General features: G+C 45.5%; 1 protein-coding gene across 4 annotated transcripts in view; it reads right to left on the bottom strand.

Annotated features, from left to right (window-relative positions):
• The window catches only part of LOC141271289 (intelectin-1-like), a 65,961-nt gene extending 39,998 nt beyond the window's left edge, over positions 1-25,963 (bottom strand). The window contains exon 1 of one of the 4 annotated variants that reach the window (XM_073681406.1): positions 25,818-25,963. The gene's annotated coding sequence lies outside the window, so the exon portion shown is untranslated. The remainder of the gene's footprint in view (positions 1-25,817) is intronic. The other 3 variants (XM_073681407.1, XM_073681409.1, XM_073681408.1) reach the window with 3 other exon arrangements.
• Between the last annotated feature and the right edge of the window lie 362 nt (positions 25,964-26,325).

The raw sequence follows: 26,325 nt of genomic DNA, 5'->3' as shown, positions 1-26,325 counted from the left end.
AATTCCACCAGCGGCACTAAAAACCCGCGCTGATAAAATGCTAGTGACATGGCAGCCCAGGACCTCCAAGGCTTAGAGAGCCAGTTCACTCCACCTATCCAGCTTGGATACCCAATAATTAAAAGGCACAGAGGAATCACGGAGGACGTTAGTACGGTCGGCAAGGTACTCTTTCAGCATCTTCCCAAACTTTGCACTCCTTGTGAGAGTGCCCCGCACCACAGGGCCTGTGCGATGGGAGGGTCTGAGAAAACTGTCCCAGAACTTTGACAGTGTTCCCCTGCCTCTGCTGGATTGCATTTGTGTCTCTCTCGCCTGTACTCCTTGGTTGTCCAACGAACTGTGACCTCTGCCGCCAGCGTTTTCAGATGGGAATTTTTTTAATAGTTCCTCAACAAGGGCCTTCTGGTACTGCCCCATTTTTGTAGACCTGTCTGCCTCAGGAATAAGCGAGATAAAGTTCTCCTTGTAGCGAGGTCTAGAAGTGTCACCAACCAGTAATGACTGTCATCCAAAATTTTGAGAACGCGAGGGTCATGGGAAAGGCAGCGTAACATAAACTCAGCCATGCGTGCCAGACTGCTAACAGGCAAGACTTCTATGTCCTCACCAAGAAGATGACTGACCATGCTCTCCTCCTCCTCCTCTCTGTCCTGTGGCCATCCACGCTGAACAGATGGTATGACAATTGTGCAGGTAGTACCGTCTACAGCGCATGAAACTAGATCCTGCTCTTCCTCCTCTTCCTCTTCCTCATTGTCACCCAATCCACATTGGGATGAGATGAGACTGGGCTGTGTGTAATCACCCTGTATGGTTCCTTGCTCCATCTCATCGTGCTCTGCCTGCAATGCATCCTCTTTGATTGTGAGCAGAGAGGGTTTCAGAAGACAGAGAAGCGGGATGGTGATGCTAATTATGGCATCATCGCAGCTCACCATCTTGGTGCAATCCTCAAAGTTTTGGAGGATGGTACATATGTCTGACATCCATGTCCACTCCTGAGGTCTTATTTGTGGAGTCTGAACTGAATACCGACAACCTTGTTGATGCTGGTACTCATCAACTGCCCTCTTCTGCTCATAAATCCTTCCCAACATCTGCAGTATAGAGTTCCAATGCATGGGGACATCACATACCAGTCTGTGAGCCGGAAGCTGCAAACGCTGTTGAAACACGGCAAGGACGGCAGAAGCTGTAGGTGACTTTCTAAAATGGCCACACAGGCGGCGTACTTTAACAAGCAGATCCGGCAGCTCTGAGTAGGATTTGAGAAACCGCTGAACCATGAGGTTAAGCACATGGGCCAGGCATGGCACATGTGTGAGTTCACCTTGCCTCAGAGCCACCACCAGGTTTCGGCCATTGTCACACATGACCATGCCTGGATGTAGGATCAGCGGTGTGAGACACAGATCTGCCTGCTCTTTCAGAGCTGTCCCCAACTCTTCAGCATTGTACGGTTTGCCACCTAAGCATATTAGCTTCAGCACAGCATGTTGCGGCTTGGCCGAGGCAGTGCTGCAGTGCTTCCAGCTTGTGACTGATGTGGTCATTTCAGAGATGGAGGCTGAAGAGGAGGAGGAGGCTGAGGAGGATGAGGTGCAGGAGCTGTAGACTGTGGGCGCAACCCTGATTGACCTAGGGCCCGCAATCCTTGGTGGCGGGAGGACGGGTTCTGTCCCAAGGTCTGACTTAGTCCCGGCTTCCACTATGTTAACCCAGTGTGCCGTCAGCGAGATGTACCGTCCCTGCCCACAAGCACTTGTCCACGTGTCCGTGGTTAGGTGGACTTTCCCGGTAACTGCGTTGTTGAGGGCACGGCTAATGTTTTGGGACACGTGCTTGTGTAATGCGGGGACGGCACAACGGGAGAAATAGTGCCAGCTGGAGACTGAGTACTGAGGGACGGCCGCTGCCATCAGTTTGCGGAATGCTTCCGTCTCTATGAGCCTAAAAGGCAACATTTCGAGCGCAAGCAGTCATGAAATGTGGGAATTAGTACTGTGGCCTGTATGTCGTTGGATGCGTACTTGTGCTTGCGTTCCAAGGACTGGGGTATGGACAACTGAACGCTGTGCTGGGACAAGGACATGGACGTGCTTCCTGATGCTGCTACTTGAGAGTGTGCAATGACAGGTGCAGGGTAGGAGGCATCTACGCATGCACCATGGACAGGGGATTGGCTTACATGCACAACAGCAGAAGAAGCAATGGTGCCACCCGCAGACTCTCTTACTGGACCCTGGGGTTCAGCCCACAAAGTCGAGTGCTTTGCTGCCATGTGCCTGATCATGCTGGTGGTGGTCAAGCTGGTCGTTTTACCACCCCTGCTGATGCTGGCTTGGCAGGTGGTGCAAATGGCCTCTTTGGGGTTATCGGCAGTGTCTTTAAAAAACAACCAGACTCGGGAAGACCTAACAGTTGTACTGGCAACTTCCTTCGTGTTGGTGTTACGGGGAAAGGTTGCCTACCTTCTTCCTGCAGCCACCACGCTGCTTCTTCCTGCCAGTTGGGGTGCTCTGACTCCCTCCCCCTGTGTGCTGCTCTCCTCGCTCTGCATGTCCTCCTGCCAGGTTGGGTCAGTAGCTATATCATCCACTACCTCATCTTCCATTTCTGCACTCTGTCCTCCTCCTGACTTTCTGGCAATTATGTCTCATCATCGTCCACCTCTTGTGACACTTTCCCACCATAGCCTTTTTGTGACTGTGGCTGCTCAAATATTTGGGCAATGTTACATGCGATCTACTCTTGCCCCGCTTCAAGTGGACCGGGCAAGAGGCCAGAATATATAAATGGGAAAGTGAACAGCTCTTCGGAGTGTCCAAGTGTGGGATCAGTTGTCTCTGGGCACTCGGCATAGTGGGAGGAAGGAGGTTCAGGGTGAGGAATATGCGGTCCAGACTCACAGCTAATGAGACTTGACCGTGTGGAAGACAAGGTGGTGGTGGTGGTGGTGGCTAAGTGACTGGAAGCATTATCTGCTATCCAACCAATAACCTTTTCATACTGCTCTGTGTTCAATAGTGGTGTTCTGTGGTCCCCTATTAATTGGGACAGGAAGGTCCAGCGAGAAGATATGGGTGTTTGTTGTGGCACAATTTCAGCTTGCCCACGGCCTTGGCCTCTGCATGCACCATCATCACCATCACGTCCAGTTCCCCATCCCTTGCCACGTGCCTTGCCCATTTTAAATGGAGAACAATATCTTCCACGCTCACAACAAATGACTGAATTTGGAGCGAACTTATATGTGATCCGTGTGACGAACAAACTACAGTTTTAAATACCTGGCCTGTAGGTAACTATTTTGAACAGCAATCTGGTGTCAATTGCTTCACTGACATACTGAAACAAATTTTTAAATGAGGCCAGGAATGGCAGTATTTTCTGAAAATGTGTATGTGATCCGTGTGACGGAGAAAACACAGTTTTAAATACCAGGCCTGTAGGTAACTATTTTGAACAGCAAACTGGTGTCAATTGCTTCAATGGTAGAGATGAGCGGTGTTCGACTCGAACTGTTTGCCAATCTCAAATTTGAGCTGTTTTGGGTGGTGTTCGAGTCCTTCCACGAACTCGAACGATTTGCAAAAAATTCAGCTGTTTGAGGTTATGTTCGATAACTGTTCGTGCACCAAAAGCAGTGGTGGTGGTTGTGGCATTACAGTGGTTGTCCAAATCGATGGGAACAGTGCTCACAGTGAAACATGAAAAGCCGGCAATTCAGCAGCGGCATACACCGGTACCCGACAATTTAGAACAGAAATAATAGAGCATCACACATAGATTAGATAGAAACATGTCAGTCGCATATATAATAAGTATAGTAACAGTGCTGGTTACTGTACTTGTCATTTAGTGTTAAAGGATTTATTAAAATAAAATAATAGTGTTTTCATGCACCCGTCTCTTTAAAAAAGCCGGCCGGCAATTCAGCATCGGTACCCGACAATTTAGAACAGAAAGAATAGAGCATCACACATAGATTAGATAGATAGAAACATGTCAGTCACATATATAATAAGTACAGTGATAGTGTTGATTACTGTACTTGTCATTTAGTGTTAAAATAAAGGATTTATTAAAAAAAAAATTGGCGTGGGGTTTCCCGTAATTTTAGTCTCTAGCGGAGGTTAAGCAGATGGCTGGGGCAGATGTTTGAAGCCTGGGAAGGGGGTAATACCCACGGAGCTTCCCAGGCTACTAATATCAGCCCCCAGCTGAATACCTAGCCTTTACTAGATATTAAAATGGGGGACCCCAAAAAAAATGACGTGGGGTCCCCCCTATTTTAATAGCTAGCAAAGGCTAGGTAGACAGCTGGGGGCTGATATTAATAACCCAGGAAGGGTGCCATGAATATTGGCCCCCTCCCAGGCTAGAAACACCAGCCATCAGCCACCCCAGAAATGGCGCATCCTATGGATGCGCCAATTCTGACACTTGGCCTCGCTCTTCCCACTGCCCTGTAGTGGTGGAAGTGGGGTAATGGGGTTGGGGATGATGTCAGTTTATAATGCCAGCTGACATCAAGCCCAGGTTAGTAATGGAGAGGCGTCTATAAGACGCCCCCATTACTAACCCCATAGTCAAAGTTAAAAAAAAAACACAAACATCCAGAATAAAGTCCTTTAATTGAAATAAAGACACATTCCTTTAATGTTCTAAATTAAACTCTACTTATCGTCACGCCCATTCCAGCTGAAGCCAATGTCTTCTGCAATAAAAGTAAAATAATAAACCAACCTCATCCTTACCTTTCCATGGTTCCCAGGATGGCTTCAGCTCTGCTACATTGACATGACAGGCTGGATCGTAGTAGAACGCTGCCATCCAGCTTGCCATGCCGCAGACACTGAGAAGCTTCTCAGTGAAGCTCCTCAGTGTCCCGCTGTGACGGCATCCAGATGAGCCGGGTTCATGTCCAATGAACTCAGCTCACCTCATGCACGTCACTGACAGCGTTGGAGAATTCTCCTGCGCATGCGGTGCCGGCAAATGGCATCACCGCTTGAGCAGGAGAATTCTCCCATACTGGGATGGCATACTGCTTGTGCTCTGCAGTGTCTCTGAAGGATGACAAGCTGGATGGTAGCGCTCTGCTGTGATCCAGCGCTTCAGAAACACAGCAGGTAGCACTTCAGAGACACTGCAGAGCGCAAGCATGCCTGCGCTCTGCAGTGTCTCTGAAGGATGACAAGCTGGATGGCAGTGCTCTGCTGCGATCCAGCCTGTCATGTCAATGCCATCCCAGCGTGGGAGAATTCTCCTGCGCATGCAGTGACGTCATTTGCCGGCACTGCATGCGTAGGAGAATTCTCCCACGCTGTCAGCGACATGCATGAGGTGAGCTGAGTTCATTGGATATGAACTCGGCTCATCTGGATGCCGTCACAGCGAGACACTGAGGAGCTTTACTAAGAAGCTTTTCAGTGTCTGCGACATGGCAAGCTGGATGGCAGCGTTCTTCTACGATCCAGCCTGTCATGTCAAGGTAGCAGAGCTGAAGCTGTCATGGGAACCATGGAAAGGTAAGGATGAGGTTGGTTTATTATTTTACTTTTCTTGCAGAAGACATTGGCTTCAGCTGGAATGGGCGATACGGTAAGTAGGGTTTAATTTAGAACATTAAAGGAATGTGTTTTTATTTCAATTAAAGGACTTTATTCTGGGTGTTTGTGCTTTTTTTAACTTTGACTATGGGGTTAGTAATGGGGGTGTCTCTTATAGACGCCTCTCCATTACTAACCTGGGCTTGATGTCAGCTGGCATTATAAGCTGACATCAACCCCAACCCCATTACCCCTCTCTCTTCCCCCCACTACAGGGCAGTGGGAAGAGCGAGGGTAAGTGCCAGAATTGGCGCATCCTATAGGTGCGCCATTTCTGGGGCGGCTGACGGCTGGTGTTTCTAGCCTGGGATGGGGCCAATATTCATGGCACCCTTCCTGGGCTATTAATATCAGCCCCCAGCTGTCTGCCTAGCCTTTGCTAGCTATTAAAATAGGGGGGACCCCACGTCATTTTTTTTGGGTCCCCCATTTTAATAGCTAGTAAAGGCTAGGTATTCAACTGGGGGCTAATATTAGTAGCCTGGGAAGCTCCGTGGGTATTACCCCCTTCCCAGGCTTCAAACATCTGCCCCAGCCATCTGCTTAACCTCCGCTAGAGACTAAAATTACGGGAACCCCACGCCAATTTTTTTTTTTAATAAATCCTTTATTTTAACACTAAATGACAAGTACAGTAATCAACACTATCACTGTACTTATTATATATGTGACTGACATGTTTCTATCTATCTAATCTATGTGTGATGCTCTATTCTTTCTGTTCTAAATTGTCGGGTACCGGTGTATGCCGCTGCTGAATTGCCGGTTTTTCATGTTTCACTGTGAGCACTGTTCCCATCGATTTGGGCAACCACTGTAATGCCACAACCACCATGGCTGTGGCATTACAGTGAGTGGCAGACAATCCCTGCCATTGTTTTTAACGGTGTTCGACGGTGTTCGACGAACCGTTCGACGAACATGCCGGTGTTCGGCGAACTGAACCGAACCCGAACACTACGGGGGTGGCTCAACACTATTCACTGGCACACTGAAACAAATTTTTAATGGAGGCCAGAAATGGCAGTATTTTCTGAAAATGTATATGTGATCCGTGTTATGGAGAAAACACAGTTTTAAATACCTGGCCTGTAGGTAACTATTTTGAACAGCAATCTGGTGTCAATTGTTTAACTGGAACACTGAAACAAATTTTTAATGAAGGTCAGAAATGGTAGTATTTTCAGTGCAATTATATGAGATCCTTGTGACAGACAAACCACTGTTTTAAATATCTGGATTTTTAGCACTTTAATATGGAAAGGACCTGGCTGTATTCTGCAGTGACAACAAGCAAATGGCACAGAAAAACTGTGTTCTCTAGATTGCATTTTAAGCAAATAATGAGGATTAAGATCCAAAAGAAAATTATTCCTGGCCTCTGAGACCAGGGCCTATTTCTAGAAATATCTAACAGCAGCAGCAGCAGACAAAACTGGAATGGAGCCTCTTGTGCTATGTGCACTGCAGTCTGCTATATACCCTGTCTGCTTGCCAATATACACTGCCTGCCTGATATCTCTGAAGATGGATTAGTCCTCAGAAGGACTGTTTGTTGAGATGGATATGTGTTTCTAATATAGTTTGGTACACCAACACTAACTAGAAACAAGCAAATCTCTCCCTAGCTCAGCAGCACCTATCCCTACACTGTCTGATTCCGGAGTGACTGTGATGAGCATGGCGGCACCAGGTCTGATATAGACCTGATGACGCTGTGTGACCAGCCAATCACTGAAATGCCACAATCAACATGGCTGCGGCATTACAGTGAGTGGCAGGTAATCCCTGCATGTTCATTGGCTCTGTAAAGAGCGCCAAGCATGCAGGGAGGAGACCCGAGCTCTCGCCGAGCAACCCCGGAAATACTCGGCGAGCGCCGAGCATGTCGAGAAGTGAGATGCTCGGGCGAGCACGGAGCAGTAGCGTACATCCTCACTCATCACTACTGTCTAATTCTTAGACAGTGCAACCTTAGACTAGAAAGTTTTAAAATGATTCATTCTGTTTGATAAATCTGTTAACTTACATCACCTATTAATTTGCTTACTTTGATCCAGAAACTTGGGCTAAAATTTTGGAGCATTTTCTGGTGCACAGTATTGCACATTAGGCTATTCCCCTTTTCTGGTAAATTATGCCCCTTTTCAATGAGTAACTCCTCCTTTCAGTCATGGCACAGAAAGTGTCTATAACACATTATAAATATTGTGCAGGTGTAAGGAGATGGACATACTGACTACATTCCCCCTTGAAGACACATGTATTGTTATAATGTATTTTAATGTGTAGTGTGTTTAGTAAAGTGTGTTATTAATGATAGGTTGTGTTCTGCCTAGCAGCAGGAAATTTATAGGGACAGTTAGGGTTAATAGTTGGGACTAGCCCAGAGTGGGAGGGACTAAAGTTAAGGGACACAGGCAATTTCCTGTCAGGAATTGAGATAGGGCCCAGCGCAAACTAGAAGGAGATCTATGGTCTCAACAGAGAACAGAGTCACATAAGGTAGGTGTCCCTGACATGAGAGGAAACCAAGGCAATGGATAGTGAGATCCAGAGTAGAGACGAGGAAAACTGACAGACGAAGTGAGTGATATACCAGAGATGAGGTCTGGGGCACGAGACCTAGCGGGACATTAGCCAAAGAGGTAACAAGACGCACACAAGATGAACACAAGGTGAAGAGGGTGCCCCAGGTGGTAGTTCCAAAGCGATAGCAAGCAGAGAAGTTAAGTAAAGGCCATAGTGGCATAAGTACTTCCCCTAAGGGGAGAAAGACGTGGAGCCGTGGGTTGCAGTACAGGATTCTAGCACACTGGACTATAGTGTCATAACTTGGGGACAAGGAGGATCCCTAAACACTGTGCTGGGTTGTGGTGAAGGCAGAGGAACTAATTGAGACAGAACCATGTGAGTTTAGACAGGAAAAAAAGAATGTGTATAAATATGTTCCGTGTGTTAAGAGAAACGTTTGTACCCGCAATCCACTTTACATATTCCTCCCACGTTATGGTTCAGTAAAAGACAGTTTATTTTCAAGTCGTGGTCTCCCTTACTAAACTTTATAACATCCGGTCCTGGCCAGATGAAGTCACCGGCACAATGGGACCTGCAATGATGAAGCGACCCCGCTGTTAAAGTCCACACACACAGCCAGGACCCCCATCTTCATGTAGTATTCCGGAGTGTGAAAGACCAGTGGCTCGCCCACTGCTACCGCCCAGCGCCATGTTACACAGGTCATGAAAGACTGTTTCTTAGCTTAAATATCAACTTAATTTTGGAACATTTAACTTTACAAATGTGCCCCGTTTGGTTTTGTTTCCCTGATGTATTTCAGAAAATATTCATTACAAACCTGCAAAGACAAAAATATATTTTTTAAATTTCATCTCCATTTTGTTTTAACTTTAATTCCTGTGAAATGCCAAGAAGGATAAGAAACTTTCTAAATGCTGTTTTTATGGTTTCATAGTTTTTTAGGTTGAAGGTAAAGATGATGATAATAATAATAATTTTATAGCACCAAAATATTCCGCAGCGCTTTACAATCAAGCAGAGACATGTACAGACAATAAAAGCATTACAGAGTCACACATAATCCAACAGTTACAGGAGGAGTGACAGTTTACAATCTATAATGAAATAGGGGGGACACAATATATGAAAAGTCCTTGTCATGTGTGGCCCAACCATAATTATAATATATTGGGGTTTTAAAATAAAGCTGCATAAATCAGTCATCAGCCAGTATCTGTGTAAGCATAGTTACAAAGTCCTATTAGTTACATGGAGGATGTGGAGACAGATGGATAGCAGATTCTGAGGCAAATTTGGAAAGGGGATTCAGGGAACAGTTAGATTAGTGAAGGGAGGTGATGGGCCTGTCTAAAGATATGCGTTTTTAAATCACGCTTAAAAATGTGGGGGTTGGCAAAAAATCTGATTTTCTGGAATAGTGCATTCCAGAAAACTCGTGCAGCATGAGAGAAGTCTAGCAGATGGAAGTGGAAGGTTAGATTATGGAGAATGTTAGTCTTAGATCAGTTGCAAAACTGACAACACGGATAGGGTGATATACAGATATGAGTGAGGAAATGTATGGTGGTGCAAACTGTAGAGACCTTTGTGGGTGAGAGTAATAAGTTTATATTGTACTCTAAATAGCCAAAGTGTATCACGGGCACTCATTAATAAACAATGAACCCAATAGCAAAAAAGCCCAAGTAAAATATTACAAACTTTATTGGTACTTAAACATGACATCTGAGCGTTTTTTGGGAGAGAGAGATAAGTTTATAATGTACTTTAAATGCCTACACTTTGGCCATTTATAGGTATTTATAGCATAATATAAACTTCTCTCTCTCACCCACAAAGCTCTCAGATCTCATGTTTGATTAAGTACCAATAAAGTTTGTATTTTTTACTTTTTTCTTTCTGTTTCCATTTCTGCTAATGAATTCATTGTTTATTGGGGAGTGCCCGTGATATGCTTTGGCTATTTATATCAAGGGTATTCCCTAATAAACAATGAACCCAACAGCAGACAGGGAATCAGAATAGCCCAAATGAAAATTTACAAACTTTATTGGTGCTTAATCAAACATGACCAAGCACATAAAAAAATAGTTTAAAAAGAGTGTAAGGCACGAAAGTTCCAAGCCATCCAGGAAGCCAATTGTTAAGCAGATAATATAGGTCATAAATAAAGCATGAATAAACAGCGAGTGAATAGGAGGCATACTAGTCCCTAGACTGTGCCATATATACTGCATATACCCCTTTTTTTCGTATTATAAGACACACTTTTTTCCCCAAAATTTGGGAGGAAAATGGAGGTGCGTCTTATATTTCGAATGTAGCTTACCGACTGCGGTGGAGCAAGGTCACAAGAGGCAGGGTTGCTGCTGCAGGAGGCCAGCGGAGGCGGCAGGAGTGGGGCAATGTTGCGGGCCCCGGACTGGGAGGTAGGGGTGTACCAGCAGTGCGAGACTGTGAGCATTGGACTTTCATAAAATGCCGGCAGTGAGCAGAGTCCCCTTCCCATTTACCAAAGCCCCCAGCAGGCAAATCAAAGGGAAAGGGATTCCATTCACTCCTGACATTTTATGAAAGCCCAGTGCCCTAAGCCTAGCACCGCTGGCAAAAATCCTCCTCCCAGCATGGGGCTTGCATCATTGCCCCACTTCTGCTGCCACCGGCCTCCTGCAGCAACAACCCTGCCTCCTGTGACCCCGCTCCACCGCAGCTGTTCCATCCCCTCGTTTCCCCAGTAACCTACGGTAAAATAGGACTAAAAGACGCACCACCATTTTATTTAAAAACATTTTTTCCTATTTATCTTTTGGGGTGCGTCTTATGGTCCGGTGCATCTTAGGCTGCATGCCCACAATGCGTTTTTAAAGCCTTTTTGCCGCAGAATTTCCTCAGCGAAAACGCTTAAAAAGCGCTTGGTAATACGTGCCCCATGGTCCCCAATGATAATCTGCATGTGCTGTGCACATGCTGCAGAAATTTCCGCTGCGGATTATCATTGTGGAAAAATCCGCAGCATGTCCATTAATTTTGCGGACACGCAGCGTAACTGCAGCCATTGACTTGCATTGAATCACTTAATATCCGCATGACTACATGTGCACATGCGGATATTAAGCAATTCAATGTGCGGATGGTACCTGGGTCTGGAGAAGAGGAGACTCTCCTCCAGACCCGGGTACCATAGTACCTATAGTACCTGTTAAAAAAAAGAATTTAAAATAAAAAATATAAATAATACTCACCTTCCGATGTCCCCCGGTCTCCTCTATGGTGCGTCCTGGCTCCACGGTGGCTCGCGATGGTGTAAAAGGACCTTGCATGACGTCATTTAGTCATGTGACAGGTCACACGACCGATGACGTCGGCGGTTGCGTGACCTATCACATGACTAAATGACGTCATGGAAGGTCCTTTTACACCACCGCGAGCCATACAAGAGACCTGACTCACCGGACAGAAGACCGCGGGCCATCAGAAGGTGTGTATAATGTTTTGTTGTGGGTTTTTTTACCATTTTTATTCTTTTTTTAACTATTAACGTGGTCACACTATATAAATCCATGCGGGTTGCATGGATTTATATAGTGTGACTAAGTTGTCAAGCACTTTTCCAAGTGATGCTAAAATCGCTTGGAAAAGCGCTTGACAGCCCGCATGCAGAAATGCATGCAAAAATGCTTAAGAAACGCCTCTACCTGGCAGGAAAAACGCATATAAAATCCGCATGCGTTTTTCCTGCCAGGGAGATGCAGAAAAAATCTGCAGCATTTCTGCATCGTGGGCACTTAGCCTTATAGTTTGCAAAATACGGTACATCAATTGTCATTCAATGATATCACAGTGAAATCACATCACATTAATCACCAAGCATGGCAGAGGGCAAATCAGGCAAAATAATGAATCATACTAGTAATATATCCAAAAAAAGGAGATCTGGACCAAAACCTCTGATTACTATGATTCATTATATTGCCTCATTTGCACTCTGCCATGGTTGGTGTTTACTGTGATGAGGTTTCACTGTGATTTTATTGAGACTCTGTGCCATGATTTGTTTTTTCCTCTTTTTATTTTTTTCTCTATAATTACCGTATTTTATGCTCCGTCACTACCCTCTTGCTTTAATTCTCTAAACACTTTCATTTTGTCATTTATTTTGCCCCTAACAACTCTGTTTAGCCATAGGGGTTTCCTTCTATATCTAGCCTATTTATTTCCATAGGGTACATATTGTGCACAGGTCCTATTCTGGATGCTTATAAAAGTGTCCCACTTCTTGATGTACATTTATTTTCAAGGACGTTGTCCCAGTTTATGGCACTGAGCTTATGCCATAGCCATTGGAAATTAACTTTCATGAAATTTAGGCCTCTCTACCACTTGCTTTTAAATCGGTCTAATGAAATGCGAGAAAAAAATCGCACTACACTTGCACCAATGTTATAAAATGAGGCCGTGCTCATCTGCGAGTTTTTTCTCAACCTTAATCGTACTGAGGAAAAAATGACAGCATACTGCGATTGACTGCGTATATCAGATGGCACTCGCCAATGCAAGTCTATGGGCGTGAGAAAAAAATCTCAAAAAAGACCCAACATTTCATCAGCCTAGTACAGTAAATTCACAGTCAGAACCATCAGAATAGATAGATAGCTAGATGGCACTAAAGGATGTTTAGCCATATTAACAGAGCAGCGTTCAGTTGTCCATACCTAAGTCCTTGGAACGCAAGCGCAAATACACAGCCAATGCCCCACAGGCCACACTACTAAATTCCCACATTTCGCAACTGCTTTCGTTCAAAATGTTGCCTTTTAGGCTTGTGGAGACGGAAGCTTTCCACAACCTGATGGCGGTGGCCTTCCCTCGGTACTCGGTCACCAGCCGCCAATATTTCTCCCAGTGTGCCGTCCCCGCATTACATAAGCACATGTCAATATTAGCCGTGCCCTCAACAATGCAGTTACAGGGAAAGTCCACCTAAACATGGACATGTTGACAAGTGCTTGTAGGAAGGGACGGTATATCTCGTTGATGGCACACTGGGTTAACATAGTGGAAGCCGTGACCCAGTCGGACCTTGGGATGAAACACATCCTCCTAACGCCGAGGATTGCGGGGCTCTAGGTCATCAGGGTTGCCCCCACAGTCTACAGCTCCTGCACCTCATCCTCCTCAGCCTCTTCCTCCTCTTCAGCCTCCATCTCTGAAATTACCACATCAATCATCAGCTGGAAGCACTGCAGCACTGCCTCGGCCAAGCGGCAACATGCTGTGCTGAAGCTAATAAGCTTAGGTGACAAACTGCACAATGCTGAAGAGTTGTGGACAGCTCTGAAAGAGCAGACAGATCTGTGTCTGACGCTGCTGAACCTACAGCCAGGCATGGTCGTGTGTGACAATGGCCGGAACCTGGTGGCGGCTCTGAGGCGAAGTGAGCTCACACATTTACCATGCCTGGCCCATGTGCTTAACCTCGTGGTTCAGCGGTTTCTCAAAAATCTGCTTGTCAAAGTACGTCGCCTGTGTGCCCATTTTAGAAAGCCAGCTACAGCTTCCGCCACCCTTGCCGTACTTCAGCAGCGTTTGCAGCTTCCGGCTCACCAACTGGTGTGTGATGTCCCCACACGTTGGGACTCTACACTGCAGATGTTGGGAAGGATTTGTGAGCATAATAGGGCAGTTGTTGACTACCAGCATCAACGAGGTCATCGGTATTCAGTTTAGACTCCATACACAAGACCTCAGGAGTGGACATGGATGTCAGACCATCCTCCAAAACTTTGAGGACTCCACCAAAATGGTGAGAGGCGATGACGCCATAATTAACGTCACCATCTCGCTTCTCTGTCTTCTGAAACGCTCTCTGCTCACAATCAAAGAGGATACATTGCAGGCGGAGCATGATGAGATGGAGCAAAGAACCATACAGGGTGATTATACATAGCCCAGCCTCATCTCATCCCAACATGGATTGGGTGACAATGAGGAAGAGGAGGGGGAGGAAGAACAGAAGCTAGTTTCATGCTCTATAGACGGTACTACCTGCACAACTGTCCAAGGGGCATTGGAGTGCCTCCCAATTTTTGGCAGCCCTTGCATTCACTGCATAGGCCAACACTATGGGAGACCCACTTCCTAATAATGGGAACATTTTTTCATGAGGCCCTCTACGTCTCTACCAAGGGGCATTGGAGTGCCTCACAATTTTTGGCAGTCCTTGCATTCACTGCATAGCGGGTATGTTCTATTAACCCTTTCGCCGAGTATGCTCGGGCCGAGCTCCGAGTATTTACAGCTGCTCGGTGATGTGTTTGAATCGCTCCCGTGTCCATGATTTGCGACTGTTTGACAGTTTTATTACATGTGAGGAATGTCTATTTCTTACACATTCCTCACATGTAATAAAGCTGTCAAACAGTTGCAAATCATGCACAAGGGAGCGATTCAACCATATCACCGAGCAGCTATAAATACTCGGAGCTCGGGCCGAGCATACTCGGACAGAACATACTCGCTCAACCCTAGTGGGCTGCACTGCTGGAATAAATTGATTCTTCAACAATGATGATGATAATAAGGTTTTTTATCATAACGCGTTTCAATGCCGTACCGATGTCTTTATCAAGTGAAAAAAACAAATGTTACATTTGTTTATTTTCACTTGAAGAGGAGAAATGACAAAGGGGTTGGTAGGTAGTCAATAGACCTGCAGCAAATTGGGACAAATACCACTATTTGTCTAAGGATATCCCCCATAAAGGTATCGGTAAAGCATAAATATAAAAGTAATTTGCGCTGGACTAAAGGAAAAATGAGTCTTGAATTAAAAGTAATAAACAACAATTTATTTAAAAGATTTGTTTAAAATTCCAATATAAGTTAAAATTGTGAGGCTAAAATAGGTAATAGATTGAGGTAGATGAAATCCTGATTTGGGTGAATGGGGTGCTGTTAATTTACGTGCTGGCCGTAGGTAGCGGAGTATCCCAGTAAAACTTGGCCTGAGGATCTTCCCTTAGGGAAAAATGAAAAATGAGATAGTGAGGTTTCTTAAATAGGGATATAGGTTTGTGAACAAAATAAAATAAAACAAAAATAAATAAATAATAATAATTTAATGCTAAGTTTAAATGAATGGTAGTAGGGGTCAATTCAATATACCAGGGTAGGCCTACGGTCTAGAGTATAAGTAGAGGTGTAATCCAGTTATCCAGTTCTGGAGAAGTATATAGTTAAGATGGCTGTTGAGAAAATGAGTAATAAATATACTTAATAAGATGAAATGACATAAAGGTAGGGGCAGACAGTAATCGGAGTATAAAGTCAATGACTGGGGCTGATTACCTGAACTGGGGTATCTGGAGTGTATTGATACTCATAGTTGGAGGAGGATATAGGGGTCCAGTAGTGTGACCCAGCGGGTATCTCTTGGTTGGACTATTTAGTTGGACCTCAGACTGTAAGGTTACTTCTGGAGGCAGAAATAGGTACGTGAGGTATATAGCTCAAATACACAATTGGTCAAAATTGTTGGTACCCCTCGTTTAATGAAAGAAAAACCCACAATGGTCACAGAAATAACTTGAATCTGACGAAAGTAATAATAAATTAAAAATCTATGAAAATGAACAAATGAAAGTCAGACATTGCTTTTTAACCCTCCTTCCACAGAATTTTTAAAAAAATTTAACTCATGAAATAGGCCCGGACAGAAATGATGGTACCCCTGAAAATAATGTGACAAAAGGGACATGTTAAATCAAGTTATGTCCACTAATTAGCATCACAGGTGTCTACAACCTTGTAATCAGTCAGTGGGCCTGTATATAGGACTACAGATACAGGTTATTTGGGAGAGAGACAAGGCAGCTACGAGATGTAAATTCACAATGGCTCTCACTGTTCTCAGCTTACAGGTATTTGACTTATTCTACGGCTGTCACTCATATGTGATTACAGGTATTTCAAATATGCAGCGCCAGCAGAAAATCATGTAAGTTGCCACTTTGTGTTTTAACCTTTAACCTAATGGTTATTTTACCCTAAATAGTGGAGTTCATTTTTGATGATATAGTCAGAACTCAGGACAGATAAAATAGTTAATAATAATGCAAACCATAATAATGCTCAGGGCGCCGAAAAGACACATAAAATAATTGCTTGCTTAACCACTTAGCGACAGCCAGCATACATGTATGGCGGCCGTGCACTCTCACTATATGTGGTGTTGATGTCACATTGACAGCACTGCTGTCAATCATTGAGCTCACTGACTTATGCCATCTACATCGTTTGAGACACTTAGCTCAGTGATAGGATGTAACTCTGTCTTCATGACATCACCGCTGCAGCCAATCAAAATGGACTGGTGGACTAATGTAGCGGTAAAGAAGCAGCACAAAAGTCAGGGAGATTAAGTAAAGATCAGCTTGTCATTTTACACATTGCTGAGCCTGTGGGCTAAAGATAGTTAGAAAAGGACAACGGCTTTACTAGGTTAATAAGGATTAGTGTTGAGCCACCCCCGTAGTGTTCGAGTTCGGTTCGGTTCGTCGAACACCCGTGTGTTCGCCGAACTGTTCGTCGAACTGTTCGTCGAACACCTTCGAACACCGTTAAAACCAATGGCAGGCAAACAAAAACACATAGAAACACATAGAAAACACCTTCAAAGGTGTCCAAAAGCTGACAAACTGCTCAGAAGACACAACTAATACATGGAAAAGTGACAAGTACATATAGTCATGCGAAAAGAAAAGAGGTGGAGGAGTAAAAGGAGGGGGAGACACAGATATAGGCATGTCATGCCCTTCTAAAATCCAAAAAGTGAGAAGCCGACACGTTCAGTCCGCTCCTGCCTGTGCCACCTCCGTGTCGCCGGGTTTGTGCCAGAGCCGCGGTGAACCCTGACGGCCAGCCCCCCTCTCCCAATACTGGTGCCTGTCCGCTGGTGGGTCGAGCGAGCCCCCCTGTGGTGGAGGCAGCTCTAAGCTTTTTAATTTAAATTGTCTCTCTAATTTGAATAAATACACTTTAAATCCATTTACAAGGATCTATTGGAGGGCAAGTCTCATGCCAGCAGCCGCGTAATTCCAGCTCCAGTAGCGTCCACTAAAGCTGCTGCAGTTAAAAAGCTTTTATAAGGATCGAGCTCGGCTGTCCACCGCAAGGCATCCTACTGCCAGTCCGAGCCCCTATGCCTTGGGGTGCCTCCTGATGCTCTTCACTGAGTATCCCGTGGTCCCGAAGCATTTCCTTTGAAAAAATTAAGTGTCCAAACTACAGGTGGTGTAGCTTGCTTAACAGCCGGGATAATCCGCTGACTAGCAGACACTGCTACTAGGCACAAAGTATTTCCTGGGCTAGATGCAGTTAAAAATTTGTAATTAGATACTCTCGTTGGATGCTGAGAAAGCATTCCATAGAGTCTCCTGGCACGCCATATATGATTCTCTTAAAAAACTTGGGGTAGGGGTCTAGGGGACCCTTTTATAGCCAAAATCACGGCCCTGTATCGCAATACGTCACCTAGGCTGAAGATAAATGGAACTGTAGCATCCTGAGGGCTCGGTTGCTACAGAGGTATTGCACCTCACCCAGAGGTGTGATATCTCACTCTCAGGTAAGGATGTAGTGTGGATCAGGACCCGACACCTGCATGCATTACACCACATTGCCGTGGGGCAGGGCGACCAATATGCCCCTGAGATGGGCATGACAGTCCCTGTCCCTGGCTGGAGTGGGGGGAGGGAACACTGAGGAAGGGGAACCCTGTAGTGCAGGAGCAGGGAGGAAGCAGTTCCTGGGTGCATTGAGAAGGGAGTATAAAAGGTGGGCACCATCTTAGTTCAGTGCAGAGAAGTCTGAGCAGAAGTGGCAGGGAGCAGGGGCTCTGCATGAGCTCTGCTCCGGAGGCGGGCCTAGTAACAGAGGCCCAGGCCTGGAAGAGGGAGAAGGAAGGAAGAGGAGCGGAGAAGGCTCCAGGAACGAGGAACGAAGGGATCTCAGGGGTGCGGATGGGCGAGTCGCCACCGCACGCCCGAATCCACCTGCGTGGAGGGGTCAGGCCAAAGGGGGAGACCGGTCCCCGAAACTAGTGGAGGCAGGAAACGACCCTCAGCTAGAAACAGGAGGCTGTGACATTTTATGTGGCGCAGCCCCTCGCTACACCCGCTAGGAAGGCACCACATAGGGTCAGGGAAACTGGCGCCAAGTTTACCAAGAGGAGGCCCGAGGCAGCCAGACAGAAGGGTTGGTAAGAAAGGCCAGACAAAGGACACACAAAGGGGGTCCTGTGAAGCACTCCAAAGTTATCTGGGAGTTGTCTGAGCCCCTCACCTGGTGAGCACAGTACGACGTGGGCAGCCGTTACCTGCAGACGTGGTCTGGATAATAAAAACTGTGAGTAAAGGCCCTGGACTGCATCACTGACTCCGTGTCATTACTGCTGCTGCCCTGCACCATCACCCCCATCCTCCGCATACACTGCCCTGAGGCTATACTCCTCCCGTGGGGAGTTATGCTACGCTCTGCTGCACCCACAACACCAGCCTCAGCGGTCTGCCCTGGAGCGGCGGTTCACTCTGACCGCAATCCACGGGTGGCGTAGTCGGACATTTAAACATCAAAACCACATAAATAGTTCCGCCACTGGTTTGACCGCCCTGAGCCACGGAACCGGGTTGCCGCCACGGAGACTACAACCACCAGCATCCAGCAAAATGGGTCCGGCTCCGGGTGTCGCAAGGCCCAGGGGGCGCGTCAGAACATTTTCATCACCTTTCACAATCACCAATGGGACAAGGCAGGGATGTTCTCTGTCCCCTCTCTTATACATCCTAGTGACGGAGCACCTGCTCTCATCAATTCGCCATAACCCCAATATTAGGTGGATTGAGGTGGGAGGCACCGAGTACAAGTGCTCTCTATTTGCTGATGATGTCCTAGTATATATCACTCAATCACATATATCCATCCATGCTGTTATGGCTGAAATAGATCACTTTGTTACATGGTCAAATTTTAAAATCAATGCAGCGAAGTCTGAGGCCCTCGATGTCTCCCTCCCCAAATCCATATAGGATTCCATCCAGTCCAACTTTCCCTTTGCCTGGCCCTCACAGGGTATCAAATACTTAGGAATTCCTATTCATAGAGACCTCTCCCATCTATGTTATCTTAATTTTGGGCCCTTTATTGAACAACTCCATACAGACCACGGTTGGCAAGTTAGAACTGTAAGATTCACTACGTGAACCACTGGTGTTTTGTGGAAAAGCACATGTAAGATTCTGCAACAGTCTCTGCTGATACTCCTGCATGCGTGCATCCCTTTCTATGGCAGGAATAATTTCTGCAAATTTACTTTTGTACCGGGGATCTAACAGTGTGGCAACCCAGTAGTCAGGATTATTTCTAATTCTCACAATTCGAGGGTCATGTTGCAGGTAGTGCAGCAAGAAGGCACTCATGTGTGTTGCGCATCCAGGAGCACCAAGTCCCTGCTGTGTTGGTGGCGAGGTAACAATCATGCTTCCTTCCTCTGTCCTCTACCCCCAACCTCGCACAACAGAAATGTGATCAAGGTCTCCCTCATCTGATGAGTCTTCCATCAGTTCGTCCTCCACTTCTTCCTGGGCTCCTGCACCTTCCTCACTAGTTTGGCTGCTACCATGCGCCCTGGTAAAACCATCTCCCCCACCCTCACATGCCTGCCGCCTTGGTGCTGCCGACCGTCTGGACCTTGCAGATGTTAGCCCTTCCGCATACAACTCCTCGTCCTCTACTTCCTCCACCTCCTCTTGTGCCACCACCTGACTCCGAATTCTGTTTAACATGTGCTCCAGCATGTAAATCACCGGAATAGTCATGCTGATAATGGCATCGTCAGCATTAAACATCTTCGTCGCCATTTCAAAACTGTGCAGAAGGGTGCATAGGTCCCTGATCTGAGACCACTCCTCCAGCGTGATTTGCCCCACCTCTGGATCTCGTTGGCCCAGGCTATACGTCAGAACGTATTGCACCAGGGCTTGTCGGTGCTGCCACAGTCGCTGCAACATGTGCAGAGTTGAATTCCACCGGGTAGGCACATTGCATTTTGGCCCAACGACTTCTGTAGAGCTGTAAGTCGCTGAGCTGTGGGATGCGAATGGCGAAAGTGAGCACACAGCGACCGTGCCCTCTGCAGAAGGCCATCTAGTCTGGGATAGTGGGCTAAAAATTGCTGGACAACCAGGTTCAACACGTGAGCCATACAAGGCACGTGTGTGACATTGCCCCGGCGAAGGGCCGCACCCAGGTTTGCAGCATTGTCGCACACGGCCTTCCCTGGTTTCAGGTCCAGTGGAGACAACCATTCATGAAATTGGTTCTCCAGAGCTGACCACAACTCCTCAGCTGTGTGACTCACATTTCCCAGACATTTCAATGTAAAAACCGCCTGATGACGTTGAGCCCTACTGCCAGCATAGTAAGGAGGTGTGCAGGATCCCTTCTGCGCAGTTAGAAAGCTTGTGGCATGACCAGACAGGCTTTGGGTGCAGGTGGAAGACCGAGAGGAGGTTGAGGAGGCAGAAGCAGTGAAGGAACTTTGACATAAAGAGGATTGACGCACAACTCGTGGGGACGGCAAGACTTGGACAGCAGCCCCTTGTCCTGCTGTCACCATAGTTACCCAGTGCCCAGTCAGCGACATGTAACGCCCCTGTCCATGCCTACTCATCCAAGTGTCTGTGGTGAAATGCACCCTGTCACACACAGAGTTTCTCAAAGAAGCGGTGATGTTGTGTGCGACATGCTGGTGGAGCGCAGGCACACCTTTCTTTGAGAAGTAGTGCCGACTGGGCATCTGGTACTGGGGCACTGCGACGGACATAAGGTCTCGAAAATCCTCTGTGTCCACCAGGCGGAAAGGCAGCATTTCTGTAGCCAAGAACTTGCAGATGGTGAAATTCAACCTCTTAGCTTTCTCATGGCTAGGAGGAAATGGTCTTTTACTTGTCCACATCTGAGGGACCGAGGGCTGGCTATTGTGCTTAGACGGGGTTGATAAGGGTGTCCCCGGCAAACTGCCGGTCTGTGAGGAAGATGCAGGCGGACATGTTAGGTTGCCTTGATCCAAAGGTGGTGCTATCGATGTCGGACAGCGCTCAACACCAGCTGGTGTTACCACCTCCAAAGAAAATGATGACCTGCCAATCACGCTGGCTGTTGCGGGTAAAGAGGTGGCAGGTCTGCGCCCCAAAACAGGTGTGACTGCTGTCCCCCCAGTCACAGAGGATGAAGAGGCCGCGGATGCACAAGATATGGCAGACGGTGGTTGGCCCGGCCGGCTAGGCTTCATTGTAGCACACTGAGCTTCCCACTGCAACTTATGCTTCATGTCCATGTGCCGGTTCATGCATGAAGTACTCAAACTATGTATTTTTTGGCCTCTACTTAGCTTTTGCTGACAAATGTTACAGATAACACGAGTTGGGTCATCTTTATCGATCTGAAAAAATGCCCAGGCTATGCAAGGCTTAGCACCCATGCGACCTGAAGAGCCACCACGACTTGTGGTGAGAGGCAGAGTTGTGTTTGAGGATGCAGTTGTTGACGTGCTTCCAGTACTACGTCTCTGTCCAGGAAGGCGCAACCTGACCTCGTCGTCACTAGCATCTTCCTCCACCTCCTCTGTTGACCTCATCTCTTGGCTGACTGTGGGTTGACAGTAAGTGGGATCTCCAACCTCATCATCATCACCCTGTGCGTTATCACACCCGTCGTCTTCAGAGCCAACCTGTTCCTGCCCTGACAAAAAACTAAAGTTGTCGCTCCAATCAGGTATTTGAGTCTTATCAACGTCTTCCTCATTGTCTCCACCAACAGGAGTTACAGTTTGGGAATGAGGGTCTACATTATGGTCAGAACCTTCTGCGTCTGGTCCTGGATCCGACTCATAAAGATTCTGGGCATCAGTGCAGATCATTTCCTCGTCTGGATTCACAGAAGCGCTGGAGTCGACCTCTGATTCCCAGGCTATAGTATGAGTAAACAGCTCTGCAGACTCAACCATCTGTTCTACCTCATACTCAGACGGGCAGCTGGAGATTTGGGAGCTGTGAGGAAGCAAGTGCGATTGGGGTGACACCTTTGAGGACTGGAGTATTTGTGATGTTGAAGTTGATGTGGAGGAGAGCCCACTTAAAGGAGCACTTGATATCCGTTGAAGCACCTGCTGTTTTTGTGCCTCATCTGGAATTTGTAGCGATTGGCGTGGCCGTAAGAAAGGGATCTTATCACATTGTCCGCTAAAAGAAGTAGACATTTTAGTTTGGCTGGAAGATGGTCTTTCTTCTGCAGATGTTACTGTTGCTTTAACACCTACCCCACGGACACAACCTTTTTTCCCCTTCCCAACACGCCTATTCCCCTTTCCACCAGCAGCAGGCCTTTTTCCACTCATTTTGGTGGTTAACTAATTAACAACTCTGGAGTTGTTTGCACAAAAAAACAATGGATGGGAACCGAGCAGAGCTGAGTGGCCAAACTGTGGTATTAGGTCAAAACTATTGGCTGGGTTAGATGCAGAAAAAAATTATATTCAATTTGCAACCTGATGGAGGTCAGTATAGATGGACTAATAGAGAAAGTCCCACACACTGCTAGAAGGCCAAATATTTTTTCAGAGCTAGATGCAGAAAAAAATATATTCAGTTTGCAACCTGATGGAGGTCTGTATAGATGGATTAATAGAACAAGTCCCACACACAGCTAGAAGCCCAATATTTTTTCAGAGGTAGATGCAGAAAAAAATATATTCAGTTTGCAACCTGATGGAGGTCAGTATAGATGGACTAATACAACAAGTCCCACACACAGCTAGAAGCCCAATATTTTTTCAGAGGTAGATGCAGAAAAAAATATATTCAGTTTGCAACCTGATGGAGGTCTGTATAGATGGATTAATAGAACATGTCCCACACACAGCTAGAAGCCCAATATTTTTTCAGAGGTAGATGCAGAAAAAAATATATTCAGTTTGCAACCTGATGGAGGTCAGTATAGATGGACTAATACAACAAGTCACACACACAGCTAGAAGCCCAATATTTTTTCAGAGGTAGATGCAGAAAAAAATATATTCAGTTTGCAACCTGATGGAGGTCTGTATAGATGGATTAATAGAACAAGTCCCACACACAGCTAGAAGCCCAATATTTTTTCAGAGGTAGATGCAGAAAAAAATATATTCATTTTGCAACCTGATGGAGGTCAGTATAGATGGACTAATACAACAAGTCCCACACACAGCTAGAAGCCCAATATTTTTTCAGAGGTAGATGCAGAAAAAAATATATTCAGTTTGCAACCTGATGGAGGTCTGTATAGATGGATTAATAGAACAAGTCCCACACACAGCTAGAAGCCCAATATTTTTTCAGAGGTAGATGCAGAAAAAAATATATTCATTTTGCAACCTGATGGAGGTCAGTATAGATGGACTAATACAACAAGTCCCACACACAGCTAGAAGCCCAATATTTTTTCAGAGGTAGATGCAGAAAAACATATATTCAGTTTGCAACCTGATGGAGGTCTGTATAGATGGACTAATACAACAAGTCCCACACACAGCTAGAAGCCCAATATTTTTTCAGAGGTAGATGCAGAAAAAAATATATTCAGTTTGCAACCTGATGGAGGTCAGTATAGATGGACTAATACAACAAGTCCCACACACAGCTAGAAGCCCAATATTTTTTCAGAGCTAGATGCAGAAAAAAATTATATTCAATTTGCAACCTGATGGAGGTCAGTATAGATGGACTAATAGAATGATGCTATGCCCAAAAGATTTTACTTCACTAGGTGCAGTAAAAAAATTGGTATTCTATACACAGGTGGTATATCTTGCAACACAGATAGGCTACTCCACTGACTAACACACTCTGCAATAGGCCAAAAAGGATTAGCTTTGCTAGATTCAGCCAAATGCTGTGAAAAAAACTTGCACAGCACTGGCACAGACCTGCCTTGCAAAAACTGATAGGAACTGATGTAACTTAGTCCTGAAAAGGACTCCAATTACAATTAGTCTTTACTCCCACAATCTATCTATTTAAGAGCACAGACCTGCCTGATAAAAGTCGTAGGAAATGCTGTAACCTAGTCCTTAAAAGGACTGCAATCACAACTATTCCCTACTCCCAAGCTATCTGTAGATTTGTGCGAAAATTGGCTTGAAATTAACAAGGTATAGCGCACACAGCAACAGCGGTGCCGTCTAACACGCAGCTGCAGCAGTGAGAAAATGGTGGCGACGGGGAAAATGGCTTGGTCTTATAGGGCAAGGACATGTGACATACACTGCCAATGACACATGTCCTTGCTTGTGTGAAAAAAAGCACTTCGCTCCGTGTGTGCGCTGCTGATAGGCTGACAGATTGCACCTCCCCACTGTAAATGCGGGAAAGAGAAAAAAAAAATGGAGATCTTCATTGTTCCTGCAGAGATCCATCCCCTGCCCCTCCCCCCACCCCGCTGTACACTCAAACAGCGTATTAACATTAATTTTCATCATTACTGAGAAAAAATCCAGTTATGATTTTGGTGCACGAACAGTTATCGAACATAACCTCGAACAGTCGAATTTTTCTCAAATTGTTCGTGTTCGCCGAACGGCTCGAACACCGCCCAAAACAGCTCGAATTTGAGATTGGCGAACAGTTCGAGTAGAACAACGCTCATCTCTAATAAGGATAACTATATATTGATGTAAATGATGATATACTGAACATATACTCCTGCCTCCTGAGCAAGAAAGGTCATATTTTTTCTGATTCTCAATTCTCTGAAAGATATGCGTCACAGTGCAGGCTGAAATGAGGGGTAAAAAATATTTTTTTATGGTTTTGTTTCTTTTTCATTTTTAGGGTACATGAAGACAACTTTGGACTGCTGAACACACATCACATTCAGTTTCCTCTCCTGCCTTGCACTGATAAGAGAAATACGGTAAATGTCAAGAAGTGAAAGAGAAGTTATAAACTGCTTCAAATTTCTCTCCATGACAGCCAGCTGAACATGCTGTGATCAAACACGATGGGCACAAAGCTTTATGAATGCTGAGACTGATTATTAATATAGCAGTCATGTTGGTCTGACACTGCCTTGCCCTCTAAGTTTGGACTATAAGTTGTCGTTTAGCAAGATTTTTATTACAGGCCAAAAAATACTGTAAGTTGCAAAGTGAAGAAACATTATAGAATAGAGCAGAAAACACATAATTAATATGGCCTTTTTTTTCTACAGTCTGGGTGTCATGAATTCAGGGCTGAGTGTCTAAATCCATTCTACAGTGTCTGTCCCAAAACAGATACCGGCTACCAGGAATTCAAGAATCATAGTACTACAAACTAATGCTTATACAACTCTGTACATGACAAAAAAACAATATTTCTAAATTTGAACAAAATAGTTGAAAGCAGCACATGAGAATATAATGGCGAGTTCACATGTCGCAGATTTGTTGAAGAAGTTAAACTGAAAAACCTATTATATTTTGAATTGGGTTGCCTATGTGAATAGAGTGTGAATGGGATGGAATAGTCGCAGAAATTATGCAACAAATCTACCACTTGTGACCTCACCCTAAGAAGTCCATCTTACCAGCTCAGAGGTTCTTGCAGCACAGAATGTCTCTTCTCCAAGTGTCAAATGAACCAAAATTTATAGTGCCTTTAAATTCCAGTGAAGTGATCTCTAATCTAAACTCTCCAATCAGATGCCTGTATAATCATAAAGTATGTGGGTTACAAGGAATACTAAAAGCTAATATTTATCTTGCTGCCAAGTTGATGTATTGTAATCTGAGATTAATTTACTGGGAAAAAGCCAAGTGCAGCCCCTTAGGGAATGAATGGATCAGTGGTTGAGTCATACTTGCCGCTCCTTACTAATGGGGATAAAGCTCCACATTCTGCAGATCGGTGCAGGTCCCAGCAGTCGTCCCCCACCAATCAATAATTTATCACTTATCCTTTAGTCACGTTCACACATTCAGTATTTGGTCAATATTTTACATCAGTACGTGTAAGCCAAAACCAGGAGTGGAACAATTAGAGGAAAAGTATAATAGAAACACATCATCACTTCTGCATTTATCACCCACTCCTGG

This window comes from Phyllobates terribilis, unplaced genomic scaffold, assembly GCF_046119375.1.
Source record: "Phyllobates terribilis strain yellow unplaced genomic scaffold, ASM4611937v1 Scaffold_5__5_contigs__length_657084704, whole genome shotgun sequence".
Lineage (NCBI taxonomy): Eukaryota > Metazoa > Chordata > Amphibia > Anura > Dendrobatidae > Phyllobates > Phyllobates terribilis.
The sequence above is the reverse complement of the archived record's forward strand: the minus strand, read 5'-3'. Positions and strand labels throughout refer to the sequence as shown.